Genomic DNA, 10,134 nt, shown 5'->3' on the forward strand with positions numbered 1-10,134 from the left:
GCTGTTATCAAAATTGAGTAATTTGCATCTCCGAGCCTCCACAAAGATTAGAACAATACCTTTCGGACTCTTAGGAAGAATATCTCTTAGGAATTTGCTCCGTCTTCAAGACCCAGAAAGAAAAATGAGAATTTTCTGTTATTAAAACCCCACTTTTCCAATAGCTAGGATAAGAAAATACCCAGAATGCACCCCTGTAAGATGCCATTAATGCCTACCTCCTCAGTAGCTCTAGGACAGGGTATAACCACAGCTCTTCCTGTTCCTTCCCATGTTCTTTCCTGTGACTTCAAATTAACACCCAGGCCCCAGGAAATCCCCCAAACCCTCTGCGGCAGTCCAGAGCTAATTGGGCTCTATCCCTTTTTGAACAGTTTTTGATGGTTTTGTGAAATATATCATCTATTAATCCAAATGAAATACTTGTCAAAACCAGGTTGAAAGACAACTCATTTCGTTGTCAGTAGAAAGAAGAGCAATAAACCTATAGCCTTGGTAAAACAAACAAACAAAACAAAACAAAACTCAAGCATTGCTTTCCTTTTGTAAGAGATTTAAATAGACGAAGGCCAAATTTTTCCATGTTGGGTTTCTGTCCTGGGTTAAGGTGCGGTTGACAGGATAAACACAGACTAGTTAACCATTATTTCCTTATTATCATTATCCACTAGAATTTATCAACAAGATTATTGAGTGAAGTGTGCAAAAGAAAACCAAATAAGAATGCAAGAAGATATTATTAACCCATCAGCACTAGGGCATGGGTTTCTACTAGTGGGTGTGAACTCGCACTGAACTCATCCCATATCCTCTCCTAGTCTCCCTAATTCACATCTTCACACATCTGTGAGTTGACTGGCTAAGCCTAAGGTATAATCGGAGTACACTGATTCAGATGAGCTTCTGACTGAAACTCTGGCGTATTAGAAGCGTGACATGATACTCCCAACATTTCACATTTAACCATTACAACTTCTGCAGCACTTTGCTGCTCTTAGAACAAAGCCTTAACTTTCTAATGTTAGTGCTTATCCTTAAACACAAACGGACCATCCTGCTGGCCTCCCACTGGGGAACTACAGTGTGGATGACAAAAAACTACTCCCTAGGAGCTACCACCTACAAAAGAAGAGGTAGGCGTGTAGGGATTAAAGGTAAGAGAGGGATGAATTCAAAATGAGGAGTCTTGGGCAGTTTCTGAAAGGCGATGGGGTAGGGAGCATGGCCAAGTCTTTTACAGACATTGGTGCATTCATTCATTGGGTATCTAATTAAATGCGTTCCAGTGCTGGTGGCAGGGGACACAGTGGTGAGCAAGGCGGACCGGATCTCTTCACTCACAGAGTTTACAATACAGTGAGGGAGACAGTCCTTAATCAAATGAACCCACAAATGTGTGTAATTATACACTGTGCACGTCTGAGTACCAGAGCTGATAGCGTTTAATGTGACTTCATATAATGGAGGCGGGAAGGCTTCCTGAGAAGGGACTGTGGAAGGCTTCCCTGCAAAGTCGTTTTGGAGAGAGATCTGGGGAACGAGTGGCAGTTACACAACCACGCGCAGATAAGCTGGGGAAGGGACAGCTGGGGAAGACTGCCGTGGGAGAGATCATGGAGGGCGATCAACTGAAAACAGCCAGTGTGGCTGCAGCACAGAGAGATGGGACAAAGGTCAGCAGCAAAGAGACGGCGGGTCCGTCCGAGGAATGACAGCACACTACCCTGTCTGGAGAAAAATGTGCAGGGCGTGAAGCAGATTGAACTGAAAATCATGATTGGGGCCCTTCACATTCTGGAAGAATATGTAAAGCAGGTTAGAGAGTTTGTACTGTATTCTATAGGCAACGAGAAATCATAGGCACATAGGGATGGGGTCAGACCTGTTTAAGGATGAGTGTTCTCGAAGCAATCCTAACATGGATTTGGGTGAAGTGACTGAGTGCAGAAGGCTCCTGAAGGAAGGGCTAACAATTAGGGGGATATCGTAATCGCGAAATAAGAGGGAGTAAGGTCTTGATCCAGGATAGTGGGAACCAGAAGGCCTAAAGAGGTAGAGACTCTGTGAGGCAGAATCAACCAACATGGTGGGGAATTACAAATGGATGTGAAGGGCCGTGGAGGAGAGAGAGAGAAGCGAGGAAGCTCTTAAATGACTGAAAAATGTTGAGCCTAAACAGTATGAGGAGGACACCAATATCAGAGTTTGGGAATAAGAAGAGTCAAGAGGCTGGGTGCCTAGGTGGCTCCGATGGTTAAGTACCCAACTCTTGATTTTGGTGCAGGTTCTGATCTCACGGTTAGTGAGATGGAGTCTCGCGGCAGGCTCTCTGCTGAAAGCGTGGAGCCAGCTTGGAGTTCTCTCTCTCCCTCTCTCTGCCCCTCCCCTGCTCATGTTGTCTCTGTCTCTCCCTCTCTCCCTCTCTCTCTCTCCCTCTCTCAAATAAATAAATAAATAAATAAGCATTTATTTTAAAAAAAAGAAGAGTCAGAGGCTTTGGGGATGTCAGATTTCTTTCCGATGTGTTACAATGACATCTGTGTCTGGAAGTAAAGCCACACAAGTCAGTGAACCAATAATATTTACCGGGTGCCTACTATGTGCCAGGCATTATTCTGTACACTGAAGATAGACTTAGAAATTAGGCCTCATTTCTGCCTTTGTGGAATGTAACTTGTATATAAAAGGTAGTTTGCGGGGGGGGGAAAAAAAGACCCCCCAAAGGTCACATGATTAACCCCCAAAATAAACTATAAAGAAGTGATTGAACAATGAGACAACATTTCAAAGACTTGTCCATTTATCTGGTGTCAGATTTGCAAAGTGTAGCATTGTGAAGGTTAAGGCTCTCCTCTTAGGAGAGAGACCACAATGCAAATTCAAATCGCCAATTCTCATCAAAGGGGAGGGAGACTTTAAAAGCTGCTTGTGAATTTCATCCAAGAATTTAGAGGACAGAGCAAAGGACAGGCTAAATCACAGATTCTTATTCTTTGGAAAAGAGAAAGAAGATACAGGGAAATCCCAACAAGGACATTTAAACATCTTGGCCCTTCACCAACTCTGAGTATATACTGAACTTCAGGGAAAAAAAAAAAAAACAAACTTTGGCCATTTTTACTTCCAAATAGGTGTCAAAACTATGACATGTTGGAACTGCAAGAATGCTAGGGTTCCCAGGCCTTATCATTGTTGGAAATAAGCAGATAATGGACAAAGTATAATATACTAACTAAAATTATCTGCAAAAGGAATGAACAGCAAAGGATCTTTAAGGGCTCAAAATAAGAAAAAAATCTGAAAACAAAAATAAAAGAAATAAATTTGATTAATTTAAAAGCTAAAAACCAGGGGCGCCTGGGTGGCTCGGTCGGTTAAGCGTCCGACTTCGGCTCAGGTCATGATCTCACGGTCCGTGAGTTCGAGCCCCGCGTCGGGCCCTGTGCTGACGGCTCAGAGCCTGGAGCCTGCTTCCGATTCTGTGTCTCCCTCTCTCTCTGACCCTCCCCCGTTCATGCTCTGTCTCTCTGTGTCTCAAAAATAAATAAACGTTAAAAAAAAATTTAAAAAAAAAAATAAATAAAAGCTAAAAACCAAACATATATACACACATGTCTGCATATATATCAATAGGTACAGATACAGATATATAAAGATTAGATAGATAGAAATACATATAAAATTAACCCAAGGTATTAAAACCTTAAGTAAGAGATTACAACTAAAATGTCTATAACCAGGCAGCTTTTATTAAACATCTGGTCATATTTAATGAGCTGATACTGAAGTTTCTTGAAAGAATAGATGTCAGAGAACAACTAAGAAACTAAGAAACAATTAAGAATTATTGAAAAATAATTCTAATTGGGGGGGGGGCAAAAGAGGGATACTCAACTAGTTATCAACACTACTTTAAATCTGCAATGATTAAAAACAGTGCAGGTTAAGCAAGCACATCAAAGAAATAAGAGCCCAGGCAGACCCAAGTGTGAGATTTCAGTAAATGAAAAAGGTTCATTTTAACCCAGTTGTAAGAATGGATCGTTGCCCACATAGATGGTGTCAGAATAGTAAGCAGCTCATTTAGAAAAATAAAGTAGGATCTCCATAGAAAAGGATAATCTTCACTTCACTAATTTGGCCCCAAGAAGCTTTCCACTCTGGTTTTATCAATACAAACAATTTTTAACATCCTAATTTTACCAACACTGATGAATTTTCCCTGAGGAATGTTCTAGAATTAAACTATGTTTATTTCCCTTGATCAATGCACTATATAGCATAATGAAAATATTTCTCTAATTATCACCATTGTCATTTTTATCTTATCAAAAATTATTTTCACTGATACCAAGATTTCTTTAATGCAAATCTTATAAAGGCTTATGGTAAATTATTTTATCCTTATCAAACTTACCAATTAAAGCTTCTGCCGCTCTTAGTTTTCTTCTATGACCATTGTTTGTATCAAGGCAAAATTCTCCCCCAGTCAAATACTGCAGATATAAATTTGTCAAGGTTTATTTTTCTGGAAGCAGCTAGTTAATAACTTATTTTACCATGTGCACTTGTAACTGTCAGCTTTAATTTGTGTTAATTACATAATGGTGGGTCGAAACATCCTACATCAGATTCCTACTTCACAATTCACACACAAATAAATTTCAGATGGATTAAAAATTGTACAATAAGCACAAATAACAAAGTATTGGAAAGAAAACATAGCAGACTATACCGTATATATATATGGTATATATATATATATATATATATATATATATATATCTCAAAACCTTGGAGCCAAAAAAGCCTTTCTATGCATGACCCAAAAATCTGAAGCCATAAAGTAAATTTGACTCCCTTTACCCATCCCATATGAGCCATAACACTAGCATTTTGCAAATGTTCCATGGAGGGTGATATAGGGGTCTAAGAGTCAGGGTCTCTTGCCATAGGAAGGGGTGGGAGTAGGGGCTGATTAATAACAGATGTTCGTGGGGCCAATGGATATTCAAAGGTGTGTGGAAAATATATGTGGGATTGGAGTTTTTCATTATTTTCAAGTATTTTTATCATTACAATGTAATACATCATCCCCCCACTTAAAAATTTAAAACAATCCAACAAGTTTAGCACAAAGTAAAATCACCCATTACCCCTGAATCTACTTACAGAGATAACTACTATTGATAATTCCGTGAATATCATTCCATGTTTCTTTTTTTTTTTTTCAGTTTGTTCATTTTTTACTTACTGTCCTTAGATCCTAGACCTGGAAACCGGAAGTCTAGTTGTTTTTTTAATGTCTATGTATCTATCTATGTCTCTCTCTCTCTCTCTCTCTCTCTATATATATATATATATACAACGCACTCTCAGACACTCTCTATATCTTTCACACATATTACTTTTTAAATGAAATAATAACATACAATAATATACAACAAGAGTTGATTTATCTAGTTTCACGGATTTAAATACTATCTGTACATATCTGGATGCACTTCAAGAAAGGATGGAAGAAAGGAAGGAATTGAGATGCACTCACTAGTAAGTAGGGATTACTACCACACTGGTACTTTTATGACTTTTTTTTTTTTTACCCTTTTTTCTCTTTGATATAATATAAAAGATAGCCATTTTTCCCTTGGAAAACACAGAAAAACACAAAGAAAGAAACAGTCACCCAGAATCTATCATATAGAGTCAACCGTTGGAACTTTTGGTGAGGAAAGATGCTATGTTTAATAGATCCAGAATGGCAGTGGCCAACAATCTTGTGAAAGAGCTCAGAAAGAAGGTCCCAGCACTACAAGATAAAGAGGAGTGGGTACGAAGTTGTAAACCACACACCCCTGTATCCCCTGACAAACAGGATGAGGAGGAAACAAAAACATGGTCAGTGACTTTAAATTTTTGGACAATACACTGCTCGAATTAACAAAGGCAGAGCCCCATGAAAAAACACAGACACCAGCTATGGGATGGGCAGATCCAGTTCTGTTGGCTCAGAAAAGCTTACAACCTTGAATTGTGACCCGACCCTGGGGGTCTGCAGAGGGTGTCTGCAAAGGGAAAATGCCAGGGTAAGAAGCTTCACTGTCGGATTCCCCACCTCAACATTTCCCCTTGGATTTCCACTCAAGCTGAACAGACACCCTTGGGACATTTCCAACGTGAGTTGACTGTGGAGAGACAAATCACAGAAAGGAAGCTTTGGCAAGCACTTCAAAAGCTGGTTCCATTTTAGGCTAGAAAGGAAGGCAAGTGTCTCCAATGGTGGCACCAACAAATTTTTCAATACTGGGATTGTGGAGAACTTGCCACCCAGCTAAACTTATCCTCAGACCTCAGAAATGGTCAGAAAGGTGCATGGAGCACCTACTCTGTGGGTCTGCAAAAAGTTTAAGGCAGGAGACTGAACTTTTCTGAGAAGGGCCAGATAGTAAATATCCTAGGTGTTGCGGGCTCTCCCAAAGTCTCTGATGCAACTAGTCAGCTCCACAGCTATACTGAGAAAACAGCCTTAGGCAATACATAAGTGAACCCAGTGGCAGGGTGCCAATAACTCCTTACTTTTGGACATTAGCATTTGAATGTCATAGAATCATCGTGTGCCATAAAATATTCTTGCTTTGATTCCCAGCCCCCCCCCAAACATCTAAAAGTTAAAACTCTTCTCAGCTTTGTTGGCTGTATCAAAACAGACAGCAGGCTGGATCTGGTCCATGGGCTGGCCCAGAGTTACCTGACCTTTGGTCCAAAAGCAGTTTCTACACTAAAGTGTACATTCTAACAACATAGATAAGAGCAAACCAGAGGATCAGGAGTTTCTGCTTAGATTGGGGCGAGTCCAGGTGGTGGAAGAACTTTCGGTGGCCAGCGTGTCAGTCGGGATCGGGGTGGGGTTGTGGGGCAGAAGGGTACAGGGGCACGGGAGACTTCCCAAAGGGGTTGGTCCCAGGGTTTGGCTCCACGGAGTGGGCCTATGGCACCAAGGGAGAGAAGGGTGAGAAAATGCCTCCCTACCCAATTATGCATGCTCTACTTTCTCAGTGAATCAGGCCAGTGAAAAGATTAGCAACAGCACAGTCAAATTTAATTCATAAGACATTTTGTGTTCCTGGCAGAAAGATGTGCTCGGGCACAGACGAAAACTAACAATCCCCCGATCACCTCCACTTCCATAAACCGTCTTTGTTTACCTGTGTGTGCACAGGCTCTTATGCAAATTCCAGCAGCCAGTTCAAAATAAGCCTGAGCTTGGCCTTGACGGATTTATTTCTCATTTGCTGCAGGCACAGACCACTTCTATTGAAGGAAGAAAAATACCAGCCCCTCCTCAGCCGCTTGCCCAAGAGTCCCGGGACACCACCTTGCCATTGAATAGTCTCGAGGAAGAGTTCAGTTCAGGGTTTGCACTTTCCCAGCCATTAGCCAGCTGCCAACGCATTTCATTATCTTAGGAGTGTTTTGTACATCAAAGAGAGCCCCAAACAGTGTGATCAAGCGGAAGTAACAGTGCCTAGTCAACATTATAACTTGCAGCATGTTTTTTTCATGGATATAAATGCCATCTGGCACCCAGGAACAGCAAAGGCCAGCGATGGAAAAACCCTGCCGCCCTGTTTTGCTTATTGATGTAACAGTTAATCCTGATAAAGGCCAAGGCCTCAGAGCAACTGCCCTGTTGTTATCTTGCGTATCTATTGTCTTCCACAGGCCAAGCTGTCTCTGGAACCTGCAGAAGTGAGGTTGTACATGAGACCGCCTGGGGGGAGAAATATCCAGGAGAGCGAAGAAAGGGACCTTATTTGTCTTTTTGTTTGTGTAATTGCTTAGCAAACACCCACACACACACACCCCCACACCCACCCACCCACACCCCCACACACAGACACAGATGTGTGGGGATTTAAAGGCTTCTCCTTTTCCAGCTTCAGGACTTTCTAGGGAAATTATCAAGTAGCTGGCTTTGAAACTCCCCTAACCAGACTCTCTTATGACGGCTTCCTATCTTCTCCCACATCAACCTGCTTTCAATAATTTTGGAAAATCTCTCTGGCCTTGGATTTTACATCCTAAACCACCAACCCTCCCCCCAAAGCAGAGACTGATTACTGGTAACAAATGCCTCACTGAGGCTTTCACTGCTCTCTTACAATTAAGGAGAAAAAAATTGTCTGAAATGACAGCTAAGAGAGGATCTTAATAAACTCATCGGTGGTACACTTCCTGCTTTCTGGGTAGTTGATTTTCAATGGACAAATTAGGAAAGAAAAGACTGTGAGCATCTCATTGTTTTTACTTTGACATCAATCTCCAGAACACGGAAGAACAAAACATAAAATGGCCAATCTCCTTCTCTGCTGAAATGAGGGCAAATGATTGGATTTATCGTATTTTTTCTTCCACGGTCTCCACTGTGGTTGTCTCAATGCCCTGCAACTGTTTATAAACTCTTCAGTGATTTTCCCACTCATTACACAAACTCCTCCCTCTTCCTATCTTCCTGCTAATACCCCCCCCCCTTGCCCCCCTTCTGTCTCTGGGAGGAAAAGCCTGAAATTTTGAGTAGGACATTTCTTTTCTGGTTTATGTTCATGTCAAGGGATGATTTTGCAATTGCCACATAAGCAATTATGTAAGTTTTTCAAAAGCATGGAAAATTTCTAGAGGAACTGGGGCCTATACACAGTTTCAAGAGTCTAGATGATTTTAAAAATAAGTAGCTGTTACCCAATAACCAACCTACGGTTCAAAATTTTCTCAGAAAATTCAACTTGATTTATCTTCTTCCACGTCTTATCTCTTCACTCTCATAAACTGTAGTAGAATTATAACACACTTAAGGGACTAGGTTGCTATTTTAGGCCGGTGTGGAAATTGAGCTCAGAGAAATGAAGCCCCTAGCAGCCAGCATAAAGAACAAAATTCTCCGACCCTGAATATCTTCAATGCAGTGACTGTTTTCCTCACTTCTTTTCTCCCCATAAGAATCAGTAGAAAGAAGACAAGACAAACCAGAACGGACTACAACTGAAATTTTCAGCAAAGTGAGGCAAAAGAGTACATGCTAGCCTGGTTTCCAAAAGATGGTGATCAGATATCAAAACGTGAATTATTCATTGATAATATATGCTTCCCCCTTCATAGTTTATAAAATGCTATAAATTTCTTGCTTTAGAAATAAATGTTTGCTGGAAGAAATTTTCAAAGTCATCTTTTATAGGGCCACCTGGCTGGTTCAGTCATAGAGCATGTAACTCTTAATCTCAGGGTTGTGAGTCCAAGCCTCACATTGGGGGTGGAGCCTACTTGAAAATAATCATCTTTTATAAATGAAGAAACATTACATCAATAGTTCAATGTCAGATAATTAATGGCAGAGCTCAAACAGCATCTAGGACTTCTAACTACTAATGGCTATTAATTAATGTATTACTTTTGCCATGGCATGCACGCATTCATTCATAAATTCAACATGCGTTGGTTGATACATGCATGATACTGTGGCAAATATTGAAAATACCTTTTATAAGAGTAAATAAGAAGAGATTTCTGCTCTTGAGGAACTTATAATAGTGGAGACAGGAATATAAGAATCGCAAGTGACAGAAACAAATACTAAAATAAGCAGTACGTGGGAATGCAAGCTGGTGCAGCCACTCTGGAAGACAGTGTGGCGCTTCCTCAAAAAACTAAAAATAGAACTACCCTACGACCCAGCAATTGCACTACTAGGCATTTATCCATGGGATACAGGGATGCTGTTTTGAAGGGACACGTGCACCCCCATGTTTATAGCAGCACTATCAACAATAGCCAAAGGATGGAAAGAGCCCAAATGTCCATGGACAGATGAATGGATAAAGAAGATGTGGTATATATATACAATGGAGTATTACTCGGCAATCAAAAAAAAAAATGAGATCTTGCCATTTGCAATTACGTGGATGGAACTAGAGGGTATTCTGCTAAGCAAAATTAGTCAGAGAAAGACAAAAATCATATGACTTCACTCATATGAGGACTTTAAGAGACAAAGCAGATGAACATAAGGGAAGGGAAACACAAATAATATAAAAACAGGGAGGGGGACAAAACAGAAGAGACTCAAAATATGGAGAACAA

Source organism: Panthera leo, chromosome B4 (genome assembly GCF_018350215.1).
Source record: "Panthera leo isolate Ple1 chromosome B4, P.leo_Ple1_pat1.1, whole genome shotgun sequence".
In the NCBI taxonomy this organism is placed as follows: domain Eukaryota; kingdom Metazoa; phylum Chordata; class Mammalia; order Carnivora; family Felidae; genus Panthera; species Panthera leo.